At 52.4% G+C, this 13,665-nt stretch overlaps 1 pseudogene; it reads left to right on the top strand.

Annotated features, from left to right (window-relative positions):
- Positions 1 to 12,601: 12,601 nt before the first annotated feature.
- LOC138379774 (small nucleolar RNA U13) lies at positions 12,602 to 12,693 on the top strand (annotated as a pseudogene).
- The last annotated feature ends 972 nt before the right edge of the window (positions 12,694 to 13,665 follow it).

Genomic DNA, 13,665 nt, shown 5'->3' with positions numbered 1-13,665 from the left:
AGGCTTCGGTGCCGTAGTGCCACCCTGCCTCCCTTCCGGGGGAATCCCACGCTGCCTCAGGCCCATTATGACCTGGAAGAGGCTGCACCTGTGGGGTCTGCCCATTTCCACTACCCCCCCCCACACACGTCACCCCCCGGTCCCCCCATAGGGGTTAGGAAGAAGGCAACACTTTCTGGTACAAGGGTTGAACTGAAGGGGCGAGTGAGTGGCCACCTGGCAGGGGCATCGCAACAGATGGCTGAAGAAGTCAGCCGCCGAGTGCAGAAATGTCACGGAACTTGGGGTGCCACTGCCTTGCTGAGATAGGGCCAGGGCAGGCTTTAAAAGGCTAAAATTCTGCCTGCCTTTGGTACGTTAATACAGAACCCATGGTCCTTTCTAATTTTTGATTCCCGGAGAGGCAGGAAGTATTCCAAATGGCCACGCCATGGCTTTTCTAAATTGCCCACAAGGCCTTCTCCGACCCAGCGGGTCAGGGGTTTGCTTTGGTGTTACATCGTGGTAAAAGAGACATCCCACAGCAGTGACCATGTCCATCGACTCCGTCGGCGCTCTCAGGCTCGTAGTCCCACTTTTCAGACAAGCCTGGATGGCCACTCCGTGTCACTCTTTGCCAAATGCCAGCCACTCTCCTCCCCGCCCCGCATCCCCCATTTGGCCACCACAACTCTTCATCCCCAGGCGCCCTCCGGTAAAGTGTGCTCCTGTCTGTACACCTACTCCGTTGGGGGCGGGGGGGGGGGGGCGGGAGGTGGCACAAGAGGTGGCTGGTGGCCGGAGCAGGCCCGCCACCTTGAGTGTGTGGAACAGCGCTGAGGATTTCCTAAGGGAAGAAAGAGGGTGGGGAGAGCGAGAGAGCATCTCCTCCTCGTGAACCTCACAGATGATTGAGGACAAACAGGCCTGCACGGGGAGGGGGGGGGCAGGGAGGGTGCCGAGTCTGCACCAGAGAAAATGGCTTTGTGGGGGGGTGGGAGGGGAAGAGGGCAGAAAGATTTTCTGTCTTTTTAAAACTTCCCCCAGGCTTTTGGGAACTTGCAGCCCGGCCTGCATCCCTGAGGCACGTTAACTCTTTGGTTATAACTCCAGGTGGCCCCCAGGGTGGGCGGCCCACAGAGTTCAAGGGATTTCTTCTCAGCAGAGACGGGACCTTTAGAACAGCTAACTGCAGTAATTGCCTGAAGCTGAGAACCAACCCTCCCTCCTTTAAAAACCTCTGTATTTCTGCCTAGGCCTATGTTCACGAAATTTGGGGGTTTGAGACTGAGAAGCTCTACCCTATTTATTTCCTCCTTTGTCAGCAAAGTAGACTCTCTGTTTTCTTACTCCTCATACCGCTTGTCCTCGTTATTCGGCCTCGTGGACAAGCAGCTGAGCTTTCGGTCACAAGTCCACACCCCAGGGTGGAGGGGTCCAATCCACCCCTGTCCAGACCTGGGCCCTTCCTGCCTCCCTCTCGAGACGATCTGTTTGGCAGCCCAGCCGCCTTGGACTGGGCCACAAGGAGGACACAAAGTAAAGACCCAGCCCCCCCGCCCCCCCCCCCCACACACACACACACGGCAGTGGCGGTGGGTGGCAGTTCTCCAAGGGTTTGGGGCTTTTCCTGAGGCAGGAGACGGAGGGGACTGATTTCTTTAGAGCTCCGTCCCCTCCCCCATGCGCTGTGCCGCCTGGAAGCGGCAGCTCGCGGGGCGGGGTCGGGGCTGAAAGCGGCTCCGCCCGAGAGAAGCCCGAGGCGGCTACGTGCAAGCGCGCATGCGCAGTCAGCTCGCGGGGCGGGGTCGCGGCTGAAAGCGGCTCCGCCCGAGAGAAGCCCGAGGCGGCTACGTGCGAGCGCGCATGCGCAGTCAGCGCAGTGAGTGGAGGAGGGGTGGAAAACGGCGGAAGGGCTCCGCCGGGGGCCCGGCCATCTGTGCGGCCAGGCTAGGGGTTTGCCTCTTGGGCCGGGAGCTCGTACCCCGCCCCCAGCCCGCAGGCAATCCCGAGGGGCAGAAGCACGACTTGCTGGGCACCTCCTCGGGCGAAGCGGTCGCGGTGGCTGGGTTACGTGGGGCCCAGACGAGTCTCTGGTTCTGGGAGCGGCACCTCCCCCACGCGCCTCTCCTCTTGGGCCTTCACCCCTCCCCCCCCCCCCCCCCCCGCTCCGGCCCCAGGGGATGGGAGGAGTGGGGGGCAGGGAGACGACCTCAGGGAGGAGCCAGACCAACTGAATGAAAGCTTTTCATGAACTCGTGTGTCTTTGCCAGGGAAACACCATTTCTGGAGTCTATGAACTAAAATAAAATCTTAAGCCGCCCCCCGCCCGCCACCGCCAGCTGACCCGTCCCGTGGTTGGCCCAGGGAACCCTAGAAAAACCCTTAAACCTGAGCTGCTGCCCCGCAAGGACAGGGGAAGTCAGACACCCCTCCCTGATGGAGTCAGATTTTATAACAATGAGATACTGAATGTCCGACGGGCCTAAGGCCAGGCAAGACAAAGCTTAACGCATATCTAGCAGGCCAACCGTTTACTGAACTACAGGGCACTTGAGTTTTGGGTAAACTGTCCAGTGGCTTGTCTGTGATTAGCAGACCTCCTTACCTTAACTGAAAACATGATGCAAAGCCTTTAGGCAGAGGTTCATTTATGTCATCAATTGCAAATCAAAGAATCTTTAAACCCAGCTGTAAACCTGTAAACACCGCACCCTCCCTCCCCCGCCCCCCCCCAACTGCCAGATGTCCTGCCTTTTCAGCCCAGACCAATGTACCCCTTCCATGTTTTGATTTGTGATTTTACATGTAATTCCTGTCTCCCTAAAATGTATGAAGCCAAACTGTAACCCACCCCACCACAATGGGTCCGCTTGCTCAAGGCTTCTTGGGCGTAGCTCTCTGGGCCATGATCACGGCCGTTGGGCTCAGAATAAAACTCTTTAAATTATTTTGCAGTGATTTGGGGTTCTTTTCCATGGACGAGTCAATCGTGTTCACATTATTTTAGCCTTGGGAGCTTTTTCTTTTCTATTATGTCTGATCCTGATCGCTAGCCAGGTATTCATTCATATTTTTGGTTGGTGGTGGTGCTCAAGCTCGTCTTTGTACATCCCAGATTGGCGTAAGCCACCGTGAATATGTTTTACACCTTCCAAGAGCTAGCGCTTATTGCCGTATCATAACCAGGGCTCGCAGCAATTTTTCTTTTTTTTTTTTTAAAGCTGCTTCCACTTTCCACCTAGGTATACATACGAGTATCCCCTTTAAATGAATGCTTGCATCGAGGAACCAGGAAGTGGTTTTTGTTGTTGTTGCTGTTGTTGTTTTCCCCCAGTCATTTATCTGCTCCTCAACCCTCATTATTTATCACACACACACACACACACACACACCCCCACCCCATCTCTGTAGAAAAGCTCACGGAGATTGTTCATCCACCGCGTGCTTTCTGTTGACAGTATCTGAGACGATAAGGAGCACCATGCATTCTGTTCTAAGAGAAAAATTGCATATATCAGTATGATTATATTTTACTTCTTGTGTGAATTTAGTGGATCTCATAAAAGCTGATCTTGATTTTCACAGCAGAGAAAAGTGGGCTTCTGTTTTGGTTTTGTTTTTGTTTTTCTGGAGGGGTGGTGTCTTCACATAAGTGATCATCTTTACAAGTATGCTATATGCGAGAAATTTCAGAAAGCTGCAAAGAGTGACTTGTTGACAATGCTTGCATTGAATGATGTATCTGAATCTGTGAATCGAAGGGGTCAGCATCTGACCAGAAAGCACTGTTAGAAGAAGAGGGGTTTCGGGTCTTTTCCTAAATTGTATCTGCCTAAGGCGGAAAATATTTCTGTTTCCCTATGACATGGTATTTTCCTCACAAGCAGTGTTAATGGCTCCATATGTCTCTAGACTGGCTGCAGAGCAGAGACTCCATGGTCTCCACTACTTGACTCTGTCTGTCCAAGAATGGCCTCCACAGCTCTCCTCTGTGAGATATCCACTCTCAGAGGTGGCACGGTATGGTGGGTAGGGGGATATGCTGGATTTTGAAAACTCAGAGTTTGAACTCCAGTGCTTTATTTCTTAGCAACATGAACTTTGTCAGATCACATCACCCTGCTGAAGCCCAGTCACCTAAAGGGTAGAAAATGCAATGGATAGATTGACGCTTCTCTTCTCTTCTCCTCTCTTCTTTCTCTCTTTCTTTCTTTCCTTGTGTCTTCCTGTCTCTGTCTCTCTCTCTCTCTCTCTCTCTCTCTCTCTTTCTTTTTGTCTTTTTCTTTTTTTTCTTTTGACGGGCCCTCACTCTGTTTCCCAGACTAAAGTGCAGTAGCATCATCATAGATCACTGCAACTTCAAACTCTTGGCCTCAAGCGATCCTTTCCCCCTAGGCTTCCCAAAGTGCTAGGATGCAGTTTTATTTTTATCTGTGACACCATGGGAGGAAATATCTTTTAGGGTCATAGGGTCAGAAATTTAGATCTCTTCTTTGAACTCATGGTAGCGGCTAACTGGGATTTTCAGTGTGTAAACGTAAGCCACTTGTAATTTCACCAGTACTCCCGTTACTTGTCATCTATTCAGGAGGTGAACTCTTCTTCCCCTACCATCTACTGTTCAAACGCGTTGGCCACAAGGATAATTTGAATATCAGATTCAGAGCACAAATAATTAAGGTCCTGTAGCGTTAATAAGTAAAAGGGGCCACACACAAACCTGTGGAAGTCTGTGTCCCTTCCAGTTTTTTTGTTTGTTTGTTTGTTTTTGGGCCCCCCCCCCCCCGAGACTGAGTCTCACTCTGTTGCCCGGGCTAGAGTGAGTGCCGTGGCGTCAGCCTAGCTCACAGCAACCTCAAACTCCTGGGCTCAGTCGATCCTCCTGCCTCAGGCTCCCCAGGAGCTGGGACCACAGGCATGTGCCACCATGCCCGGCTAATTTTTTTCTATATATTTTTAGTTGTCTGGACAATTTCTTTCTATATTTTTAGTAGAGACGGGGGCGGGGGGTCTCACTCTCGCTCGGGCTGGTCTCGAACTCCTGACTTTGAGCGATCCTCCCGCCTCGGCCTCCCAGAGTGCTAAGTTTACAGGCCTGAGCCAACGCATCCGGCCTGTGTCCATTCTTTAATGTTGTGTGTTGCTCAGTTATGAAAAGGCAAGGGAACATAAAATCCGAGTTTTAGGGATGACTTATAGGCTCAGTATTCTTTTTTTTTTTTTTTTTTTTTTGCCTCCTCTAAGCCTATGTGAATATCAAGGAGGGTAAAAAATTCAGTGTTCTCAGTTCAGTGCCCAACCAACCTCTGTTTCCAGAGTAAAAATTGAGCATCCTATTACACCTTTATTTCCCTTTGGTATGCTAAGGCCCAACTCGGCAGAGAGGTCACTGTTTATTCTCTTGGCTAAGATCACATGTGCCATAGTCTGTCTGCTTTGTCTCCTTTAGGGGTAATCATCCAATCTTACCCGGGCCCCTCACATCCTCGTGACAATAGGCCTCCTTGGTTTACTGAAATAGAAAAGACCGGCTCATCAGCAATGTTTGATCGGTTGCTTCAGAAACAAATGTTGTTCTGCTTTCTTTACTATGTTTTTTTTTTTTTTTTCCTTCTTTCTTCCGTCAGACCCAATCCGATATAGGTGGGAGAGAAGGTAACCGGAGCCTCTTGAAAAACCGAAGTGAACCAAAGCGAGCTCACAGATTCAGATAGAAATCAGGAGGAAGAAAAATTGAGAGATAACATGGATTTTCTGTCTAGCGGGTGTTCTCACACTTCAATTTTACCAGAAGCGTTAGGTAGGATGACGATGACGATAATTGTGACAAACACTATTCTCATTGGACAGATAAGGAGGCAGGCTCAGAGTGACGAGTAACCTGGGCCTAAATAGATCGCTAAGAAGCATCATAGTGTGTTCCTTGGTTACGCTGTTTTGTGAAGCTCAAAAAGTTTGGGGTGCGCGTGCGCGTGCGTCCATGTGCGTACGCAATCATAGGTGTTCTAGTAAAACGGATATGAGGTAGGATTTCCCATACCTTCAATGATTTCATGTCCTGCAGGAACATAATGTTCCGGGATCAGGTTTTTATTCTGCCTTCTGTGCCACATGCTCAACATGCCTGTGACTTTACAGCCGAGACTTGCTCAGGGGGAGCCCATTCTCATCTTCTGGGAGGTTCTGCTAATCTTTAAAAGACAAGGACATAGGAAGATGATCCTATAACAACGACTGTGACCACGATTAAAGGCTTACTGTTTACCACGCGTGCTTCTGTGGGCTTTGCCTGCATTTGCTTTTTCACTCTGCACAATATCCCTGTGGGGTAGGCACCATGATTTCTGCATTTGCAGATGAAGAGGCTGAGGCTCAAGAGGATGTATGACTCGCCAAGTTACCAAACACGGAGTGTCGTCCAGGTAGCCAGTCCAGGCCCCCCGGCTCTGCAGCCACTCTGCAATGCTGATTCTGAGCCTGACCGTTTCATCACTGGTGGCTCCCTGAGAACCTTGACTCGGCCCCCTTCCTCAGTTCACTTGGGAAACATATTCATGTGTGTGTATTTCTCTCCTTCCCTCTCCCACCCCCCCCCCCCGTTTTAGTTTTTATTATTTTGAAAAGTGCATAGAACGATAAAAACTTTAAAAGTAGGAAAAAGCTTACGGAACACATAAGGACACAGAGAAAGAAAATATCTGTGTACAACAGTGCAACGCATTTGTGTTTTAAGTCGTGGTGTTGCAAAAGAGTCCAAAAGTTTAAAAGAAAGAAAGAAAAACAAACAAACAAACAAACAAAAAAAAAAAAGCCAAACCACCATGGAAAAGTTTATGAAGTGAAAACACTTACAGTAAGCTAAGGTTAATGTATTATTGAAGAAAGAAATTTCTAAAGGTAAATGTCGTGTGGCCTAAGTGTCCAGGGTTTATGAAAACCTACAGTAAGTAATGTCCTAGGCCTTCACATTCACTCACCACTCACCGCCAACTCACAGACTCACCCAGAGCAACCTCCCGCCCGCCCTGCAAGCTCCATTCACCGTAAGTGCCCTGGCCAGGTGTCCCACTGCACAGAAACCTATTAGACTGCATTTCTTCCCATTACTATCAGTAGTTGTACATTTCTTAGGACTGTAGGCCTACGATACACCTCCAGGCATAGTTAGGGGTTGGGAAGAGGAGGGAAGAGGCCATTCTTCATTTATTTTTTTTTTTTTTTTTGTTGAGACAGAGTCTCACTTTGTTGCCCAGGCTAGAGTGAGTGCCGTGGCGTAGCTCACAGCAACCTCAAACTCCTGGGCTTAAGCGATCCTACTGCCTCAGCCTCCCGAGTAGCTGGGACTACAGGCATGCGCCACTATGCCCGGCTAATTTTTCTATATAGATTTTTAGGTGTCCATATAATGTCTTTCTATTTTTAGTAGAGACGGGGTCTCGCTCAGGCTGGTCTCGAACTCCTGACCTTGAGCAATCCACCCGCCTCGGCCTCCCAGAGTGCTAGGATTACAGGCGTGAGCCACCGCGCCCGGCCCATTCTTCATTTATTAATTGGGTAGCATGGGGGCAGGGGAGGCAGTTTCCTCCTTCTCCCCCTCTTGTTTTTCTTTATTCCTCTCCCAGTTCCCCCTTCCATCGTCTCGATGGATTTGGATGAGACGTAGACATTTTCTACGTCAGGCCTTAATCATACCGAGGGAGCAGGAGAAAAGTAAGCTGCCTACCATGACACGATGGAATGGAAGTTTGTCAGCCATTGACTGCTGTGGCATTCCGACATTTAGTGTCTTCAGGACATTCTATATTTCTGCTATCCCACTAGAATATATCTCCTCGATCACTACTGTGTGGCCACATCCCAGCTGTTTCGTGAGCCACCCTCAATGTTCGTGACGATGTAGTGTGGGGACTCCCTCCGTCTGGTGCCTTAAACTCGCACATTTGGGGTTTTGTATCAGGATAGCAAAGCGATCACCTTTAAATAACCTGGCTGGCCATGGTGGCTCATGCCCGTGATCCCGGCAACTTGGGAGGCAGAGACGGGAGCGTGACTTGAGCCCAGCAGCTGGAGACCAGCCTGGGTAACACGATGAGACCTCATCTCTACCAACAAAAAAAAAAAAAAGAAAAATTATGGCGGGTGTGGCAGCATTTGCCTATAGTCCCAGCTACTCAGAAGGCTGAGGCAGAGAGGATCACTTAAGCCCTGGATTTGGAGCTTGCTGTGAGCTACAATCAGGCCAAGGCGGCCTGGGAGAGGACAGAGTGAAAGAAATCCTGTCTCAAAAAAAAAAAGAAAAGAAAAGAAAAGAAAAGAAAGAAAACAAGACCGATAACACAACACAACTTAGAAGACTTGGTGTTACCGAAAGCTCGGCCACTTGCCCACGAGGCCGAATAACGAGGACAAGCTGTTTGAGGAGGAAGGAAAGAGAGAGTCTATTTTGCCGGTAAAGGAGAAAATAGGGTAGACCTTCCCATCTCAAGCCTCCGAATTTCCCGGAACATAGGGCTAGGCAGAAATACAGAGCTTTTAATGAGGGGGGGAGGGGTTCTCAGCTTTAGCGTTGATTGTGGTTAATTATTTCAATCGTCCAGGCTCTGCCAAAAACAAAGCCTGTGAACTCTGCCGGCCGCCCACCTGGGGGGGGGGGCGGGGCAGGGGACCACTTGGGAGTTTTAAGAAAAGATTTAACCTGCCTTGGGGACATAGGCCAGACTACAAGCTCCCAAAAGTGGTGGTGGTGGTGGTGGTGGTGGTGGGGAGCGTAAAACGACAGAACGTCTTTCTGTCCTTTATTGGTTTCTCCTTTTTCCCCCCTAGGTGCCAAAAGACCTGAGACTGATGCCGAAAAGAAATAGGTACAGGCGCCCACGTGCACACACAAAGATATACGATCGAATACATCGTGTTGACAGTCGGGGAAACTGGAAGATGATGGGGAAGTATCACGAGCAACTTTGTATTTCTTCCAGGACAGGAAAATGGACACGAAGAGAAAAATTCATCGTTCTCGGCGTAGGATAAAAAGCCACATCTTGTTACTTAATATAATTCATTCTGTGATTTAAGTTTTTATACGATATGATATTCAATAAGCCTAAAACACAAGATAAAAGAGAAACAAACAAAAGGGAAAAAATAAAAATAAAAAAGACGACGGGCAGAGGCCTACGGTCCCGGGAGGAGGCAGAGAGCGGGAGGAGGGGCGCCTCCCGCAGACAACAGGGCGGGTGGGCGGAGACCCGCTAGAGGCTAGGGCTGCCCCGGGCGGGCCCAGAGCTGCGGGCCCGGGAAGAAGAGGGTGGGACCGTCCGGACCGTGCTCTCCTCCCCGCCCTCCACACCTCCCGGGAGTCAGCTCTTAAACTCCCAACGTCACCTGACTTTCCGGATCCCGAGGTCTGATCAAAGTGGCCGCTAGGTGACACCCAGCAACCGCTGCCGGTGTCATCCTGAAAAGAACGGACCCTATGACTGACGGGGGTGGGGCGCACAGTGGGTGGCCCGGCCAGCTCCCCTTCCTCCTCGGAGCGGATCGGATCATCTGGAACTTTATCCAGAGAGGAGAGAGTGCCCCTGGGTGTGTGCTAGAAGCCGGAGGGTTGGGGCAGGGACCTACCCAAGAGAGAAGTAGAGTACAGGGAGTTTCAGAGTTGACCCACTCACCATCTCGCCCTGGTCAATACAAGAGTGGCAATATCTGTCACCGTGGAATGAACACTTGGTACCGAAGACCTTTGTCTATGCTGGCCCCCGTATGCCTAGGGGGGGGCATGTGGCCAGAATCTGACATCCTAAACGTCTTCGTAGAAAGAATTTGGGGGTGGGGGTGGGGGAGAGAGACAGAAAAAGAAAAGAGAGGGGGAAAGAAATGGCTGCCACAAAACTATCAGAACAGAGAAGCGACCGATAGGGCCTATCTGGTTAAGTTCTTTCCCTACCCAGAGAACGACTTGACGTAGCTGACGTCACTGCAGTCAGGCCACGTTCCGGTGGACACAGAGAGTCAGGGATAGAATTTCACGCTCGGCACTGTCTCTCGGGACAGCGGGAAGGTGGAGGGTGGCTGAGGGTTCTATGCTCCTTTATCACACACCGTCAGGTAGGTCAGGTAAAATTGAGGACAGATTTCCAGTGTTTCGAGAAAGGAAGAGCACTCGTGCAGGCCATCTATCTGTACGTGGGAGAGTGTCCCCGAAAAGTGGCTTTCAGTGCCGGGATGTGCCTAGGCCAAGAAGGTACACGATCCTGAGTGAGAATGGTCCGTCCCATCGAGTCAGTCGGTAGGAGGCCACCGGGTCGAGACGGAACTGCCCCCCCACCCGCCCCCGCCCCCGCCCCCGCCCCCCAGAGCAGACAGACTCAGAATGGAGTCACTCGGTGCCAGTGCCCTGCCCGGGTGCCCCATCATTCAACCGAACTGGGAAACAGGTGGGCTTTCCGACCCTCGGGAGGGAGCTTCACCGGCGGGCGGACAGATCAGAAGGGGCCCGGCTCCCTTGAGCGGGCAGGCTGGGGACGGTCGGTGGGGTCTCTTGACAGGAGGCACCACGGAACCCTTGAGGCAATGTCGGGGGCACCTATGTTGCGGTCCAAAGCTAGCGTCTGAGAAGTCGTCCCGAAAGCATGATGGCGTCAACAAGTCCCCTCCGTTCAAGAAACGAGATTCATTTCTAGAGGAGGGCCACCCCCGCGGGAGGACCGTAGGCTTCCTGTGGACATTCTCTTCAAAAGGCAATTCACTCAGCGGAGTGAAAATCGGAAAAATCGCTGTCCTCTGACGCAGCTGCAGAGAAAAGATGGCACCAAAATCAATGAAACACACACACACACACACACACACACACACACAAACACACCTCCTCCCATCTGAACGAGCACTCCGGACGGTCACATAGGGAGAGCGACGGGCTCTCTTCCCCCCCCCTGTGGTTTTCTACCTTTTGTTGCGGTTTTTTCCCTCAGTGGATAGAGGAGGAGACACAGGGGGCTCAGCCGGCATGCGAGTGGGTTTATCATCCTCTGTGAGTATCAACACGCGACACCACCTAAGTGAAGGAACACACCGGTGTTTCATGTGATGTGGCTCAATGCCTGGCAGATACGAGCCTTTGCAGGCCTCCTCGTGATCGACAGGACGTCGCCTTGGACACGGACACATCTTGTCCCTCCCTCCCGAGGCGATAGGCGGTTCCGTACCTCCTCGGGGCCAGGGCACAGTCTGCCTAGGCACCTACAACACGTGTGGCAACAGCCTCGATGGCTCTGCCATGAGAACGAACTCCCGTGGCACGGGGGTGGGGTGGGGGGGGGTCGGGTGCTGAAGAATTCAGCTGAGTGAAGGAATGCCACGGGATTCAGAGTGCCATCGGTGGGCTGAGAGGCGAGCAGGGCGGGCTTTGAAAGGGTAACATTCTCCCTGCCTTCCGTCTGGCTGTGAATACAGAACGTACACGCCAGGCGGGGTGGCTCACGCCTGTAATCCTAGCACTCTGGGAGGTAGAGGCGGGTGGATCGCTCAAGGTCGGGAGTTCGAGACCAGCCTGAGCAAGAGCGAGACCCCCATCTCTACTAAAAATAGAAAGAAACTATATATCTAAAAATATATACAGAAACAGTATCTAAAAATATATACAGAAAAATATTAGCCGGGCACGGTGGCGCATGCCTGTAGTCCCAGGTACTCGGGAGGCTGGGGCAGTAGGATCGCTTGAGCCCAGGAGTTTGAGGTTGCTGTGAGCTAGGCTGACGCCACGGCACTCTAGTCTGGGCAACAGAGTGAGACTTTGTTTCAAAAAAAAAAAAAAAAAATATATATATATATATATATATATATAAAAATATATATACACACACACACACACACACACACACACGTATATCCAATTAGCTGGGCATGCTGGCACATGCCTGTAATCCCAGCTACTCGGGAGGCTGAGGCAGTCTGATCGCTTGAGCCCAGGAGTTTGAGATTGCTGTGAGCTAGGCTGACGCCATGGCACTCTAGCCAGGGCAACAGAACGAGAGACTCTGTCAGAAAGAAAAGAAGAGCGAGAGCGAGAGAGCGAGAGAAAGAAAGAAAGGAAGGGAGAGAAAGGAAAGAGAAGGAAGGGGGGGGGGAGAGAGAGAGAGAGAGAGAGAGAGGAGAAAACTATTAAAAAATTCGGGACCAGATCCATCGGTCGGTACTCAGAAGCGTGACGATCGGGTGTTCCCGAGCACGTGTGAGATGTGTCTTCTCCCTGACGCCGCGTTTCCTCCACACACACATCACCCATCTGCCGTGGAAAAAAAGCAACAAAAAGAGAGAAAGAGATTAAGAAGGGAAAATGGAAACAGGGCAAAAGAGGAAGAAAGAAAGAAATTTCGAAAAAAAGAGACCAAAGTCACAGCGAGAAGGAAGAATACTGAGCCCAGAGCGACACCTAGTGACCACACCGTCACAAGCACCCTAGGGCCCCAATTCGCCAGAGACATCTGGTGGACCCCAGGGCAACATGTGGTCGACCCGGGGCCATGGCGTCTGCAGCCGATTCCCAGGCGGGCACACGAGCCCGGGGAAACTCATTCTCAGCGCGGGGAGGAGGGGAGGGGAAATAATAGCAAAGTCACACCAGATCCCTTTCTAGTTCATAAACGTGTTGATTGCGTGTTCACGCGCACGTGTGAGAAGGGCCTCCTGGTGTGTCGGCACGTCACCCGCGTGACGTGAAACCATGAATCCGGGGGGGGGGGAGCGGAAAGGCGGGCAGGAAAAGGCAAAGAGAGAATAGATAAAATGAAAGGACCAAAAAGAAAGTCACACAGCAGGGTAGGGGAGTGAGAGCAAGTCGAGAGACTGCAGACAGAAACTCCGAGAGGAGAGGAATGCTCCGGAGCGCCCCCTCGCCCCGCGCGAGAAGAATACCGATCGCAGGGTGACCCCTAGGGGCAGCGAGGCCAGAGAGACCAAATCCGTCCCGAAGCCTCCCTGTCAGGACGACAACCACAGACCAGACATCTGGTCAACCACCCAAGGACCAGACATCTGGTCAACCAGCGAACCCATGCGGAGGCCGCATGCAGCAGCGACATCTGCACGACCACTCAGGGTGCTCCCTGCCGGGAGGGTGTGTCTCTATGTGTGTGTGTCCGGGGGGGGGGGGGAGATTGCGATGAAAGTCACGCCAGGTCCCGGGATAGCTCGTGAGCGTGATAATTGCGTGTGTGTGGAGAAAAAAGGGGGCGGGGCGATAGGGAGTAAAGAAAGGAGGAGCGGGCGAGCGGAGGGGTGGGGAAGGAGAGGGAGTCGAGAAGCCCGCAACCGCAGCGCCCCCTGGCGGTGATCCCCCTCCATAGCATCGATGGGGCCAGCCCCGCAGAGACTAAGTGCGACGGGACATCTGGTCAACCCCAAGGACCATGGGATCCCGGCACGAAACCGGCGGAGGAGGAGGAGGAGGAGGAGGAGGAGGAGGAGGAGGAGGAGGAGGAGGAGGGCTAGGGGGCGGCGGGGGCGGGCTAGGCGGCGGAGGCGGGCTAGGCGGCGGCGGGCTAGGCGGCGTAGGAGGCGAGCTAGGCGGCGTCGGCGGCGGGCTAGGCGGCGGCGGAGGCGGGCTAGGCGTCGGCGGGCTAGGCGGCGGCGGAGGCGGGCTAGGCGTCGGCGGGCTAGGCGGCGGCGGCGGCGGGCTAGGCGGCGGCG

The sequence above is a fragment of the Eulemur rufifrons genome, unplaced genomic scaffold, assembly GCF_041146395.1.
Source record: "Eulemur rufifrons isolate Redbay unplaced genomic scaffold, OSU_ERuf_1 scaffold_158, whole genome shotgun sequence".
In the NCBI taxonomy this organism is placed as follows: domain Eukaryota; kingdom Metazoa; phylum Chordata; class Mammalia; order Primates; family Lemuridae; genus Eulemur; species Eulemur rufifrons.
This window is presented reverse-complemented; position numbering and strand designations above follow the sequence as displayed.